Raw genomic sequence first — 15,606 nt, forward strand, 5'->3', positions numbered from 1 at the left:
CGTCCTTAATCTGGTCAGCTTTAGCACATTGTTTTATCCCCTGCTTAGGGCTTTAAAAAAATCTTATTCAGAGAGAGTAACAATGAAAGAGCTTGCAAGCCAATAAGAGCTGGCAAAATTATTAGCACCTGGAAAGAATTAGTCGGAGCAAGTAGAGCAAGGGAAAAAACCCTGCAAAGACTTAGGGCTTGGAAAACATCCTTTGCAGAGAGATACAATGAAAGTGCCTGCAAGGTAAGAGCTGGGAAGATCACTAGCAGCTAGTTAGGGCTGGGGAGAAAAAGTATAAGATGCACCCAAATTATCAGCTTCTTTTAGGGAGGAAAAAAGATGTGTCTTATACTCTGAAAAATACGGCAATCATCTACACTGTTCTGGTTTCTGGCAGAAGTTTAGTAATTACAAATAACTCATTAAATGCATCATTTCATGAATAAAGCAACTCCATTTATTTCTGTGCTCTCCTGCATTTCAACACCTTCCAGACATCACTTGGTCCGTTATCTCTCTCTCAGCCGCATTTCTCACATTCCTTTTCCTGCTTCACTTAGACAAGATTTATTTCCTAACTACATAGCTTTGAAAAAACAGCAGCCCTGACTAAATACAATACAAAATACTTTGGCTTACTTTAGCGTGGTGAAAACACCTCCATATTTCTTTTCAGCAACGTTGAAACTCCACCCTTCTTCTCCACTAGCCCCCTGACGTGCCAAATACCTCACTACAATATTTAACCCATTCCTCTCCTTAATACCTTCTTCCAGACCGTTGCTCTCTACGTTTCTGAATCCTTCTGAATTTAGGATTAACCCAGCGAGCGTCTGATTCTCCCTCGCTAGATCCTGAACTCATATCCCCATCCTGTGGCTGGCCTCCCCACCTGTTCTACTACCTGTAGCCCCGGGCCCCCCACTACTTCATAAACACTATTTGAATCCGAGTCCTCAATATCTTCATCATCCTCCAACTGATCAAGAGTATGTACAACATACACAGGCATTGCAGTCACTTCCAAATGTTCACTTGCTTTGTAAAGGCATCTTGTTCTCTGTTGGCTCTGATGAGAATTCCTTCACCCATTTTGTCTTATTTGAGCATTGCACTGACAAGCCCTTTGAGGCCCCATTGCATCTCCAACACCAGAAGGCTCTCATTCCATTGATTTGGGCACAGCAGCTTAATAGGTTTCATTGCTCATTCGCTATTCATCTAGCAAAGTCGATTTTGATTCTTCGCTCTCTGCACTTCATTTGAGATGAACTATGCACACATTCCCCACATAGGATGCTGCATACTGTATAGGAATGGGATTATTATCCCCATTCTCAGCCCAGTGCACATTAATCAGTTGCTTGGGGGGCGGGGTTGGAAGGGAAGTAGTATCCGTGCTGGATTATATGTTCTTTGCCATTGGCAAAATAGTTCTGCTATACCCTAGTCACCTTTATATTTCGAAAAATGAATGTGATGATCTAATAGGGCAAATCTGGGTGTTTCTGCATTTGGAGTATGATTTTTGCTGGCTGCGGAAAGAAAGGAATAGATAATATGTACACTGCTCAAAAAAACTAAAGGGAACACTCAATACATCTTAGGTCTGAATGAATGAAATATTCTCATCGAATACTTGGTTCTATACAAAGTTGAATGTGCTGACAACATGCGAAATTGATTGTCAATTGGTGTTGCTTCCTAAGTGGACAGTTTGATTTCACAGAAGTTTGGTTTACTTGGAGTTATATTGTATTGTTTAAGTGTTCAGTTTATTTTTTTTTTGAGCAGTATATATGCTCAAATAATAAGGGTTTTTAGTTGTTTTAGTATTGGATTGTTACATGCTGTTTTTTATCACTGTTAGCCGCCCCGAGTCCACGGAGAGGGGTGGCATACAAATCCAATAAATAAATAAATAAATAAATAAATACATACATACATACATACATACATACATACATACATACATAAATAAATAAATGCTTTTAAACTTTATAGATTTAAGAACAAACTGTTAAAAAAACAGCTTTACAAGGAAGATGAATTTGTGTGTCTACCCATTAGCTACTAATATAGGTAACTTATGACCACAGCTGAGCACAAACATTATGTTGTTAAGTGAGACATTTTGTTAATAGAATAGAATTCTTTATTGGCCAAGTGTGATTGGACACACAAGGAATTTGTCTTGGTGCAGATGCTCTCAGTGTACATAAAAGAAAAGATACATTTGTCAAGAATCATGTGGTACAAACACTAAGTCAGCGTTTCCCAACCTTGGCAACTTGAAGATATCTGGACTTCAACTCCCAGAATTCCCCAGCCAGCATTTGCTGGCTGGGGAATTCTGGGAGTTGAAGTCCAAATACCTTCAATTTGCCAAGGTTGAGAAACACTGACTTAGTGTTAACTGAGTTTTGCTCCATTTTGCAACCTTGCCACAGTGAAGTCAATCACTGAAGTTCTTAAAGTTAGTAATACGGTTTTTAAATGAATCTGACTTCTTCATTGGCTTTGCTTGGCGGAAGGTCACAAAAGAGTTTCAACACATTGCGACCATCATAAATACATGCCAGTTGCCAAGTGGCCAAATTTTGGCCCTCTGAATAGTCGTAAGTATGAAAAACAGTCATAAGTCACTTTTTTCAGTACCATTGTAACTTAAAACAAATTGTTGTAAGTCGAGGAATACCTATACTGCTGACTCCAAGGGGTTTATTTAAATTCCGTGTTAACGTTTGTAATGAATAGCTCTATTTTTATTGTGTATGTCCCTATGTACAAAGAGATAATACAAGGCTATTTTCTCTCTAGCTTCAAATTGTAGATTTCGAGGTGGGGGCAATAATGTTCAATGTAATTTGCAGGAGAGGATCCCCCCTCCCTTTAACCATCTCTACAAGAGACGAGGTGGTCTTATTATGCCAGTCTCTGCTGCATTTGCATCTAAAAGATTTGCTACTACAGAAAGACCGAAGAGGCATTCAACAATTATTGCTGAACAATTTGTGCCTTGCTGAAGTGGTCTGTAATTTTCACGTGTTGCGATGAATTTAGTCATTGCACATGTAATGGGCCCCCACCCCCACCTATATATTTAGAAAAGAGAGTGGAAGAGATTAAAGATTAATTGCAACTTTAAATGCCGTGCTAGTGATTTTTGGATACCAATTAGGGTGTCTGTCTGTCTGTCTGTCTGTCTGTCTGTCTGTCTGTCTGTCTGTCTGTCTGTCTGTCTGTCTGTCTGTCTATCTATTTATTTATTTATTTATTTATTTATTTATTTATTTATTTATTTATTTATTTATTTATTTATTTATTTATTTATTTATTTATTTATTTATTTATTTATTTATTTATTTATTTATTTATTTATTTATTTATTGGATTTGTATGCCGCCCCTCTCCAGAGACTCGGGGCGGCTAACAGCGACAATAAAACAGTGTACAATAGTAATTTGGTATTGATGATTAAAAATCAATTAATATAAAAACCAAACATACATACATACATACATACCATGCATAGAATTGTAAAGGCCTAGGGGGAAAGAGGATCTCAATTCCCCCATGCCTGGTGGCAGAGGTGGGTTTTAAGTTGTTTACGAAAGGCAAGGAGGGTGGGGGCCGTTCTAATCTCTGGGGGGAGTTGGTTCCAGAGGGCTGGGGCTGCCACAGAGAAGGCTCTTCCCCTGGGTCCCGCCAGGCGACATTGCTTAGTTTATGTTACATTGGGTACATATACTGCTCAAAAATAAATAAAGGGAACATTTAAACAACACAACATAATTCCAAATAAATCAAACTTCTGTGAAATCAAACTGTCCACTTAGGAAGCAACAGTGATTGACAGTCAATTTCATTTTGTTGTCAGCACATTCAACTTTGTACAGGACAAAGTATTCAATGAGAATATTTCATTCATTCAGATCTAGGATGTGTTCTTTGAGTTTAGTTTTTTTGAGCAGTGTATATTGCCAATAGCATTCGAGGGTTTAATGCTTCCCCGGAATTTGTACCAAAATGATTCTAACTTGGTGCTTTAAATGAGAGCAAACATCCTTATTTTCCTGGGAGTTAACTGGCATGTTTCGAGGAGTCTGGATTGTAAAATAGTTGCCTAAAGCAGTGTTTCCCAACCTTGGCAACTTGAAGATATCTGGACTTCAACTCCCAGAATTCCCCAGCCAGCATTCGCTTGGGTAAGCAAGCTGGTTGAAAGGATGAAACTCGGCATCTGCAGCATTTTAACTTCTTTGGATGCTTTGAGTTTCTTGATCCATATGAATTAAGTACTTTCATATATCACCTTACATTTTCTAATGGCAAAGTATAAAATATGAAGCTCCACAGTGAACACTTCTCCAAGATATCTTTCTGCTTAGCAGGGAGCAATTCTGGTTAACATATTGGAGGAAGACTTAAATTATGTGTTAATCACCATTATATTAGCATTTTGGTACTCATCCTTTTTATGCAGGAAAGGTAGTCTGAGGACAGATGAATTTAATTTCCTTCATTTGCTTACCCAGTTCCTTAATTTAGAGCAGATCATTCCTTTTTCTAGTATTGCTTTGTCCAGATAGAAACATAGAAACATAGAAGTCTGACGGCAAAAAAAGACCTCATGGTCCATCTAGTCTGCCCTTATACTATTTCCTGTATTTTATCTTAGGATGGATATATGTTTATCCCAGGCACGTTTAAATTCAGTTACTGTGGATTTATCTACCACGTCAGCTGGAAGTTTGTTCCAAGGATCTACTACTATTTCAGTAAAATAATATTTTCTCATGTTGCTTTTGATCTTTCCCCCAACTAACTTGAGATTGTGTCCCCTTGTTCTTGTGTTCACTTTCCTATTAAAAACACTTCCCTCCTGAACCTTATTTAACCCTTTCACATATTTAAATGTTTCCATCATGTCCCCCCTTTTCCTTCTGTCCTCCAGACTATACAGATTGAGTTCATGAAGTCTTTCCTGATACGTTTTATGCTTAAAACCTTCCACCATTCTTGTAGCCCGTCTTTGGACCCATTCAATTTTGTCAATATCTTTTTGTAGCTGAGGTCTCCAGAACTGAACACGGTATTATGTTCAAAATAGATAAAACTAAGACTCCTATTATTGGATTCTTTCACAGCACCAAAATCCCAGGTCCCTTTTTACATTCTTCAGCAATTATATAAAAGCCAGCTCTTGTTTATCCTGCCCCTTTCCAAAATATCTCAGGTGGCATTTGACTTTTTAGAAACACCAAGCCACCTGAAATTCATGAATCCTGATCCATTAGGATATTCCCTTGGACACTGAATTTGGAAATTAGTGTGGCTCTGCGTTTGGTTATATAATGGATGTTGGGTTTGTCTTTTGCTGCCATTAATACTTTTCCTACTGTGTTCTTTTGGTTGACTTTAATCCCATGTGTGCTACCAAGAGTCATAATGGTGAGAATGAGTGGCTATACAATTTGAAATAATAATACAGATGGGCATTATGACTAAGTCATTCTCCCACTTCAGTTTTCATCATCTCCAATATGAAATTAGCATGTAAATGATTTATTAATAATACTTTAATATACTTTAATATACTTTTAATTTAATATTACGAACACCTAGCCAACATGGCTGATCTTGAAAAGCTTAGCAGATTAGTATTTAAGTCAAAGACCACTAAAATCTCATGACTGCATGTTAGTATATATGAAAAATAAAAATATGCTTGCCAACCAATTCTATATTGATGCAAGAAACCTGCTTAGAAACATTATGTGAAATCTTTCAAAGTGCAATGTGATGGGAGACATTTTACCATGTCTCATTTTAACATGCATCAGCCTTAAGAAAAGAAAGTACAATGGAAAGCGAGTAGAATGCTTGGCTGCATAGCTAGAGGTATAACAAGCAGAAAGAGGAAAATTGTGATCCTGTTGTATAGAGCGCTGGGGAGACCACATTTGGAGTACTGTGTTCAGTTCTGGAGACCTCACCTACAAAAAGATATTGATAAAATTGAACGGGTCCAAAGACGGGCTACAAAAATGGTGGAAGGTCTTAAGCATAAAACGTATCAGGAAAGACTTCATGAACTCAATCTGTATAGTCTGGAGGACAGAAGGGAAAGGGGGGACATGATGGAAACATTTAAATATGTGAAAGGGTTAAATAAGGTTCAGGAGGGAAGTGTTTTTAATAGGAAAGTGAACACAAGAACAAGGGGGCACAATCTGAGGTTAGTTGGGGGAAAGATCAGAAGCAACGTGAGAAAATATTATTTGACTGAAAGAGTAGTAGATGCTTGGAACAAATTTCCAGCAGACATGGTTGGTAAATCCACCGTAACTGAATTTATACATCCCTGGGATAAATCTATATCCATCCTAAGATAATATATAGGAAATAGTATAAGGGCAGACTGGATGGACCATGAGGTCTTCTATGTTTCTAAGAAGTTAAGTTGGGTTCAGAGAGTCAATGATGCAAATAACATTTGATAGACTCCATTTTTAAAGCAAGAATGTGGACCTTTTTCTCTTTTACTGTGTCTTAACTTTAACCCCTAGATCCAGATTCAGTAATTAAAGCTATTTATTCAGGTTAAGCCCTCTTGTCCCAAGCAATTACAAGTATTGCTTTAGTCATTAATTTTAATCTGGATATTGATTTAGTCATTTAAACCTCATGCTGATTTGGACAAATGGCTCCCGAGAAGTGTCAATAATTAGGGTTTGAGTGAAAAATAATCTAGGAAGAGGTTGTGGTCTTTTCTTGTTTGTGGTAGAAAGTGTATGTTTTTGTCCTAGAAGACTGACAAAGCTAGAGCAAGAAAAAAAATTATAGCTTTCCCTCATTTTGGCAGCAGTTGGACAGAGGCATTGTTTCTAAATTTTTGTTGGCTTTGCCAAAGATGCTTTCTTTAGCAAACCATCCTGATTTATTTATTATTTATTTATTTATTTATTTATTTTGTCCAATGCACAATACATATTGAAGAGGATAGACATGAGTTATTATATATAAAGAAAGGATATAAAAGTCCAATACACAATGAGGGTTTTAGTGGGTATATATCAATATACACATAGTAAAATACATGATGAAGGTAATAGAGGAGATACTCATAGTAAAATATATCTAAGAAATAATAGAAAAGAAGATATAGGAATAGAATATATCAATGAAAGAATAGAAGAAGAGATATAGGAATAGAGGAAAGGTATATAGGAGATATAGGAGAGCAATAGGACAGGGGACGGAAGGCACTCTAGTGCACTTGTACTCGCCCCTTACTGACCTCTTAGGAATCTGGATAGGTCAACCGTAGATAATCTAAGAGTAAAGTGTTGGGGGTTTGGGGATGACACCATGGAGTCCGGTAATGAGTTCCACGCTTCAACAACTCGGTTACTGAAGTCATATTTTTTACAGTCAAGTTTGGAGCGGTTAATATTAAGTTTAAATCTGTTGTGTGCTCTTGTGTTGTTGTGGTTGAAGCTGAAGTAGTCGCCGACAGGCAGGACATTGCAGCATATGATCTTGTGGGCAATACTTAGATCTTGTTTAAGGCGTCTTAGTTCTAAACTTTCTAGGCCCAGGATTGAAAGTCTAGTCTCGTAGGGTATTCTATTTCGAGTGGAGGAGTGAAGGGCTCTTCTGGTGAAGTATCTTTGGACATTTTCAAGGGTGTTAATGTCTGAGATGTGATATGGGTTCCAAACAGATGAGCTGTATTCGAGGATGGGTCTGGCAAAAGTTTTGTAAGCTCTGGTAAGTAGTGTGAGATTGCCAGAGCAGAAGCTACGTAGGATTAGGTTTACAACTCTTGAAGCCTTCTTGGCTATATTGTTGCAGTGGGCTTTGGCACTTAAATCTTTTGTTATTAGTATACCAAGGTCTTTAACCGAGTGGGGATTATCTGTGATAATTTGATTATTCAGTTCGTATTTTTAAAAATACTTTAAAAGAACCACAGAACAGAATAACAGCGTTGGAAGGGACCGTGGAGGTCTTCTAGTCCAACCCCATTAGGCAGGAAACCCTATATCATTTCAGACAAATGGTTAACCAACATCTTCTTTAAAACTTTCCAGTGTTGGAGCATTTACAACTTCTAGAGGCAAGCTGTTCCACCGATTAATTGTTCTAACTTTTCAGGAAATGCCTCCTTAGTTCTAAGTTGTTTGATTAGAAGTGTTCATACTGCATATACTATAAGACAGTGTTTCCCAACCTTGGCAACTTAAAGATATCTGGACTTCAACTCCCAGAATTCCCCAGCCAGCATTCGCATTTGGAAAAAAAATAGCACCTTTCGGATGTTGGCCTTTAATCAAAATATTTTACGATGCTCCACTGAAAGTTTTTAAGAAAGGCCCCATTCCTGTGCTTGCTGACATTTTTCTAACGGTTCGGAATAGAGTCAGTATTTACGGTAGATGAGCAAAGAGACGGTTTTGCTCAGCTGGGTTTTAAGTGTTTTATAAATAAATCTTGCTTTGAGCTCCATGAAACCTGGGTCTCCATAAAAGACAGGATGTGGGGTCAGCCGTAGGCTTCTCAGATGCCCTACTCAAAGTATGGAGAACAAACAGAAAATACATGTGGGCATTTACAATTAAGGAGGTTGGACTGTTGTGAGCCGCCCCGAGTCTTCAGAGAGGGGCGGCATACAAATCTAATAAATAATAATAATAATAATAATAATAATAATAATAATAATAATAATACCTCCAAAGTCCTTTCTGCCCTTATGATTCTATGACCTGATCTTAGGGATAAGAATAAACATCATCATCTTCATTTAACGACTCCATACACCCCACGGGAGGCGGGGGGACATGGGGGGGGGTTTAGTAAGTTTATGCCCTATTTATTGAATACTTAATAGTATTTTTATTGCCCTTCCTTCTCTAGTACCTTAGTATGATCCTTAATTACTTTTAAAATAGGAAATAATAAAATAGTATGTTTTTACCTATAAACGCTTTAATCATTTTAATCATTATGTAGAACTGAACTTTTATAGCAATTAAAGGAAATTGAGCTACTTGCCTAATCTGTTATCATACTGAACCTTGTGGGTTCAATACAAAATCTTAAAACGTTACTGTGCTCCTCAACCAATAATGCTGTCTGTCATTTGTCCTTTTTGTGGCTATTCAAATAATGGGACTTAATCACCTGAAAAACAGTCCAAGCACCTATTTGAAAATGTATCTTGGTTGGAAAGCCACTCCCACCCAGTCACATGACCTTTAAGCCATCCCCAGTCACATGATTGTCAAGCCACACCCAGCTGGTCACATGACCATCAAGCTACACTCACAAAATAAGCCCTGCTCACAGTGTGGCAGTAAAATTTTTGACAGCCACTGCCGGCTAAGTACCCAAAGAGTGATGATGTACTTACTATGAAGAACTGAACAAGAATTAGGATTTGGTTTATGGTTTTCCCATTCTTCATTCCTTATACTACTTGTGTTTCAGGTTTTTCAGTAAATAAATAAACAAACAAACAAACAAACGCCTGGGCGCCAAACTATTCGTGCTCCAACCATGTAATATTTGATTATTCAATCTCCTTTTTCATCAATACTGTTTATTTATTTATTTATTTATTCATTTATTTATTTATTTATTTTGTCCAATACACAATGAGGTTTTTAGTGGGTATATATCTATATACACATAGTAAAATACATGATGAAGGTTATAGAGGAGATACTCATAGTAAAATATATCTAAGAAATAATAGAAAAGAAGATATAGTAATAGAACATATCAATGAAAGAATAGAAGAAGAGATATAGGAATAGAAGAAAGGTATAGGAGATATAGGAGACCAATAGGACAGGGGATGGAAGGCACTCTAGTGCACTTGTACTCGCCCCTTACTGACCTCTTAGGAATCTGGATAGGTCAACCGTAGATAATCTAAGGGTAAAGTGTTGGGGGTTTGGGGATGACACTATGGAGTCCAGTAATGAGTTCCACGCTTCGACAACTCGGTTACTGAAGTCATATTTTTTACAGTCAAGTTTGGAGCGGTTAATATTAAGTTTAAATCTGTTGTGTGCTCTTGTGTTGTTGTGGTTGAAGCTGAAGAAGTCGCTGACAGGCAGGACGTTGCAGCATATGATCTGGTGGGCAATACTTAGATCTTGTTTAGGGCGTCTTAGTTCTAAACTTTCTAGGCCCAGGATTGAAAGTCGAGTCTCGTAGGGGATTCTGTTTCGAGTGGAGGAGTGAAGGGCTCTTCTGGTGAAGTATCTTTGGACATTTTCAAGGGTGTTAATGTCTGAGATGCGATATGGGTTCCAAACAGATGAGCTGTATTCGAGGATGGGTCTGGCAAAAGTTTTGCAAGCTCTGGTAAGTAGTGTGAGATTGCCAGAGCAGAAGCTACGCAGGATTAGGTTTACAACTCTTGGCTATATTGTTGCAGTGGGCTTTGGCACTTAAATCTTTTGTTATTAGTATCCCAAGGTCTTTAACCGAGTGGGGGTTATCTGTGATAATTTGATTATTCAGTTCGTATTTGGAGTTCAGATTCTTCTTCCCAATGTGTAGGACCGAGCATTTGCTAGTTGAGATTTGGAGTTGCCATGTGTTAGACCACTCAGAAACAGCGTCAAGGTTCAGACTGTGGTACAGACTTCATCCCTGCTTTGCTCAGGATGAAAACAGATTAAGTTAAAATGTCTTGTTGTGAGGTTGGCATTTGGCCTTTCTTGGGCTGCAAAGAGCATTGAGATAAACCAATGCCTTCAATGTGTCATTCATCACAAAGGGAAAATTAAGGAGGGCGCGGATAAGCCAAGCAATGGAGGGAAAGAGGGGGGGGGGGAATGTTGTTTTTTTTAAGTTCACTTTTTCATCTGCCTCTTCATGCAAATTAAATTCCAGTTAGAGGAGGGCAATGGTGTAACCTTGCAGGACCGCCGCTGAAATGTGGACCATTAATTTGAAAAGGTACATGCACTTCAATTGAGGTAAATGGGCTTGTTTTAATCATGCTGGCAGACCTGATGATGGCACAGTACAAAAACATCGTTTTGTAGCCACTAAAGTGCCCTGTTGCCAGACCAGGGAAAAGGCAGTCCTGAATTGCATTAAAAGAGGAATACAATTAAGATCAAGGAAGGCACTAATACCACTCTATAAAGCCTTAGTATTAAATTAAATTTAACTTTAAATTAGATTATTAAATTAAAATTAAATGTATTAGAATTTTATGCCGCCCCTCTCTGAGGACTCGGAGCGGCTCACAACAACAATACAAATCTAATGTTAAAAACAATTTAAAATCCTTATTATAAAAAGAAAAACAATCACACAACTTAACAGACCATACATAAAGCCATAGTAGCTAGGGGTATATCAGTTTCCCCATGCCTTCAGAAGCTTTTGAAAGGCAAGGAGGGTGGGGGCAGTTGATTCCAGAAGGCCGGGGCTGCCACAGAGAAGGCTCTTCCCCTGGGTCCCACCAGACGGCATTGTTTAGTCGATGGGACCCGGAGAAGGGCAACTCTGTGGGACCTAATTGGTTGCTGGGATTCATGCGGCAGAAGACTGTCCCAAAGATATTCTGGTCCGAGTAGTGTAGTGGTTAGCTCTGGCCCAGCTCCTGCCCCAAGGAATGTGCAGGTGGATGTGGGGTGGAAATCCACATGCCGCCGGCCTGTTTTGCTCCCGATGGAATCTCCCAACGAAGCCTCATCTGACCAAGGAAGCGTGAGTGACAGGGAAGAGGGGAGTTTGGCAGACAGCCCAGGAGGAGATCAATCATCTGTATCATCCTTGGATTCTGAACAAGAATTAATGACACATCCACGCATGCATAGAGTGATGCATAGGAGACAACAACTGCAGGATTATTACAAGAGAAAATGAGGCCACCTGTGGTTGGGTGGGGCTGCTGTAATTAGTGCTACAGATAAAAGTGCAACCTGGTGTTTTATCCTCATGGCAGTTTATCTGATTCATTGTTTCGTCAAGATCGTGGTTTTTGTGCTGTTCAAGATTGTGTGTGGACTCTCTGGACTTTAGAATTGGACTCAATTTCCCAGTTATTGGGTGAGCAATTGGACTGCATTTAACCTGTGCCTTGTGTGTACCAGAAAATCCCTTTGACATTTAAAAAGGGAGCTGTTTCTGTTTTTCTGTTTAAAAACGTTTGGGTTTTCCTTTTATCCTGTGGTGTGTGTCTTCCTGGACTAATTACCCTGTAATTATGGGCAGTTGAAACACGCTGGCAGAACAAGTAGTAAGACCACACTTTGAATATTGCATCCAGTTTAGGTCACCACACTCTAAAAAAGATGTTGAGATTCTAGGAAAAGTGCAGAGAAGAGCAACCAAGATGATTAGGGGACTGAAGCCTAATCATACGATGAACGGTTACAGGAACTGGGCATGGTTAGTCTAGCGAAGAGAAGGTCCAGGGGAGACATGATAGCAGTCTTCCAATGTTTGAGGGGCTGCCGTAGAGAGGAGGGGCTCCACCTATTCACCAAAGCACCTGAAAGCCAGACAAGGAATAATGGATGGAAACTGAAGAAGTAGAGATTCAACCTAGAAATAAGGAGAGCAATCAACCAGATTGAGCGTTGACATTGAAGCTTCTTGGATGAGAAGTGAACAGTCTTCAAAGAAGAACAAAGTCCAATTGCCTCTTGAAAAATCATCTTTGAGACAACCATAACTGGAGGATCGACAATCTCCATTGATACAAATGTCAGTTTCCATTTTAGAAAATGACATTATCTCCGGGACTGCCTTCTGCTGCACGAATCCCGGCGACCAGTTAGGTCCCACAGAGTGGGCCTTCTCCAGGTCCTGTCAACTAAACAATGTCGTTTGGCGGGGCCCAGGGGAAGAGCCTTCTCTGTGGCGGCCCCGGCCCTCTGGAACCAACTCCCCCCGGAGATTAGAATTGCCCCCACCCTCCTCGCCTTTCGTAAGCTCCTTAAAACCCACCTCTGCCATCAGGCATGGGGGAACTGAGATACTCTTTCCCCCTAGGCCTTTACAATTTATGCATGGTATGTTTGTTTGTATGTATGATTAGTTTTACAATAAGGGTTTTTTAGTTGTTTTAGTATTGGATTTACATGCTGTTTTTTAATTATTGTTGTTAGCCGCCCCGAGTCTACAGAGAAGGGCGGCATACAAATCCAATAAATAAATAAATAAATAAATAAAATAAAATAAAAAAAATAATGGCCACATGACTGAGGGACATGGTAGTGGCCATAAATGCGGATCAGTTACTGAATGCCTAAAATGCCACAGTGTTCCTATGGGGAGGGGACATCAGAACTTTGAATTCAGGTTGCAAGTAACCCCAGGGAAGCCCTTTGTAGCTTTGAAAAGTTGCTAGGTGAGTGATCATGAGTTGGGGAAACTTTTATTTATTTATTTATTTTATTTATTTAGTCCAATACATAATACACATTGAAGGGAATAGACATGTAGTAATATAACTAAAGAAAAGAATAGAAGAAAAGATATAAAAGTATAGGTGAACGTATTTGAAAGGAAGAAAAGATAAATGAGATAAGGAGAGACAATTGGACAGGGGACGGAAGGCACACTGGTGCACTTATGCACGCCCCTTACTGACCTCTAAGGAACCTGGAGAGGTCAATCGTGGATAGTCTAAGGGGAAAATGTTGGGGGTTAGGGGTTGACACTACTGAGTCAGGTAATGAGTTCCTTGCTGAAGTCATATTTTTTACAGTCAAGTTTGGAGAGGTTAATATTAAGTTTGAATCTGTTGCATGCTCTTGTGTTGTTGCCTTGGTATCTTTTTCTGATCCCTTTATATCAGTAGTTCTCAACCTTTCTAATGCCGCGACCCCTTAATACAGTTCCTCATGTTGTGGTGACCCCCAACCATAAGTCTACTGCCAATTCTCCCAACAGAGCTATAAGCTGATTGGCAGGAAGATCAGAGGGACACCCCCACTGTAAACGCCTGATTGGTCGGATTATAAAAACACATCCCAAGGCGCCAGAATAGAAGTTTTAGTTCCTAAACCATGGGAAATTTGTCTTTCCCCATGGTCTTAGGCGACCCCTGTGAAACGGTCGTTCGACCCCCGAAGGGGTCCCGACCCCCAGGTTGAGAACCACAGCTTTATATAAACAGGGGCGTCAATATAAAGGAAGGGAGGGAAGGTACTACTAATATCATAACACATTCCATAGTTAGTGCAAAGAAAATTTTGTTTTGGCCAACGGCACATTTGTTACTTGAAGAGGTTGTGGTAGGCACACTCACAAAATGGCAGTAATAGGAGGCTTCCCCTAGTTGTTTCCAGGGTCATGACCAGATACCAAAACAGATGTGAATAAAAATGTGATTAGTTCCACTGCATGCTTTATGTAGTCCCAATGGGACGTGTGTGGAGCATTCCTGAAATTGATGTTATAAATAGATGTTTTGTCTTATAGATTATTGCATGCCAATTTTACCATAGAGATGGAATGGGAGGGGAGGAGAAGAGAGGAGTAGAGAAGAGAAGAGAAGAGTTGATTTGGTTCTATTGCTGTAGCATATAAAACTTGAATAACTTGGCTTGCCTTATAAGAAGAAAGTGCCTTGGTTAAATCTTAAAATACAGCTACTTGAGAGTAAAACAGACTGGCTTGAAAGGCAACAATTCTTTTTTAGTAGATAATTACCAATCAGAAAAATTTGCTCCCTGATTTTTTCCAACAGGCTGGCTGTTGGATGAGATACTTTCTCCCAATAAAGCAAAAATATATGTTTCCATTACTGAAAACAAAGAATTCTTCCTCCACTCAAACGACTTATTTCTAACAAAAGGAACATTTGAAAATGAGCTGGTGTTCCAACTGCAGAGAAATAGGGGAGATATGATTGATTTCTGCATATCCCCCCCTCCCCCCCTCCAGCCCCCCCCCCAAAACAAAGACAATAGTTTGGGTCAAAAGCCCTTTCTTACCCCTGCAGTTTCTGACTTCCACATTCTGCTCTGCTTCAAAGAGAGGACGGTTACTGAAAGAATTTAAACCCTGCTGCCTTAATGTTAAATCAAAGGTTCTGGATCCTTGCGATACCTCTAATTGCTGGCTTTTCCACTCCTTCGCTTTAAAAAGAAATTGCAGGTCCTTGGGCTCTGCAGGGGAAGATGCTTCATCTCAGGTCCCTGAAAATCTTGAAGAAAGAGGCACCGAGAGAGGCAAGAAACCCGAACAGAAATCTTGGCATGTGGCGGTTAGCCGAAGAGCAACAACAAATGCAAAAAGAGCATCTATCTAGCATCGGCAGCAGGAACAGCAGCAAAAAAAAAAGTGGGGAAAAACCAGTCTGTATCTGCGTGTCTCCAGGTCTCGCCTTACCCCATCCCATCTTTACCAGCAGGAAATGGATTAAGCTCTAGCTAAACTCTTGCCAAAGCAGAGGCACAAGCGATGGGCTTTGTGGGGAAGGTGGGCAGAGCTTGCGCGATGAATGCTCTCTGCCAAAAAGTGCCAAGGGTGCAAAACTAGCTGGCTGAGAGTGGCAGTCCAGGGAAGGAAAAGGCAGCGGAGGAGGGAATGTGTCTGGCTCGTTGCTGGAGTCTTGGAAAGGAGTGA

The sequence above is a fragment of the Erythrolamprus reginae genome, chromosome 12, assembly GCF_031021105.1.
Source record: "Erythrolamprus reginae isolate rEryReg1 chromosome 12, rEryReg1.hap1, whole genome shotgun sequence".
Lineage (NCBI taxonomy): Eukaryota > Metazoa > Chordata > Lepidosauria > Squamata > Dipsadidae > Erythrolamprus > Erythrolamprus reginae.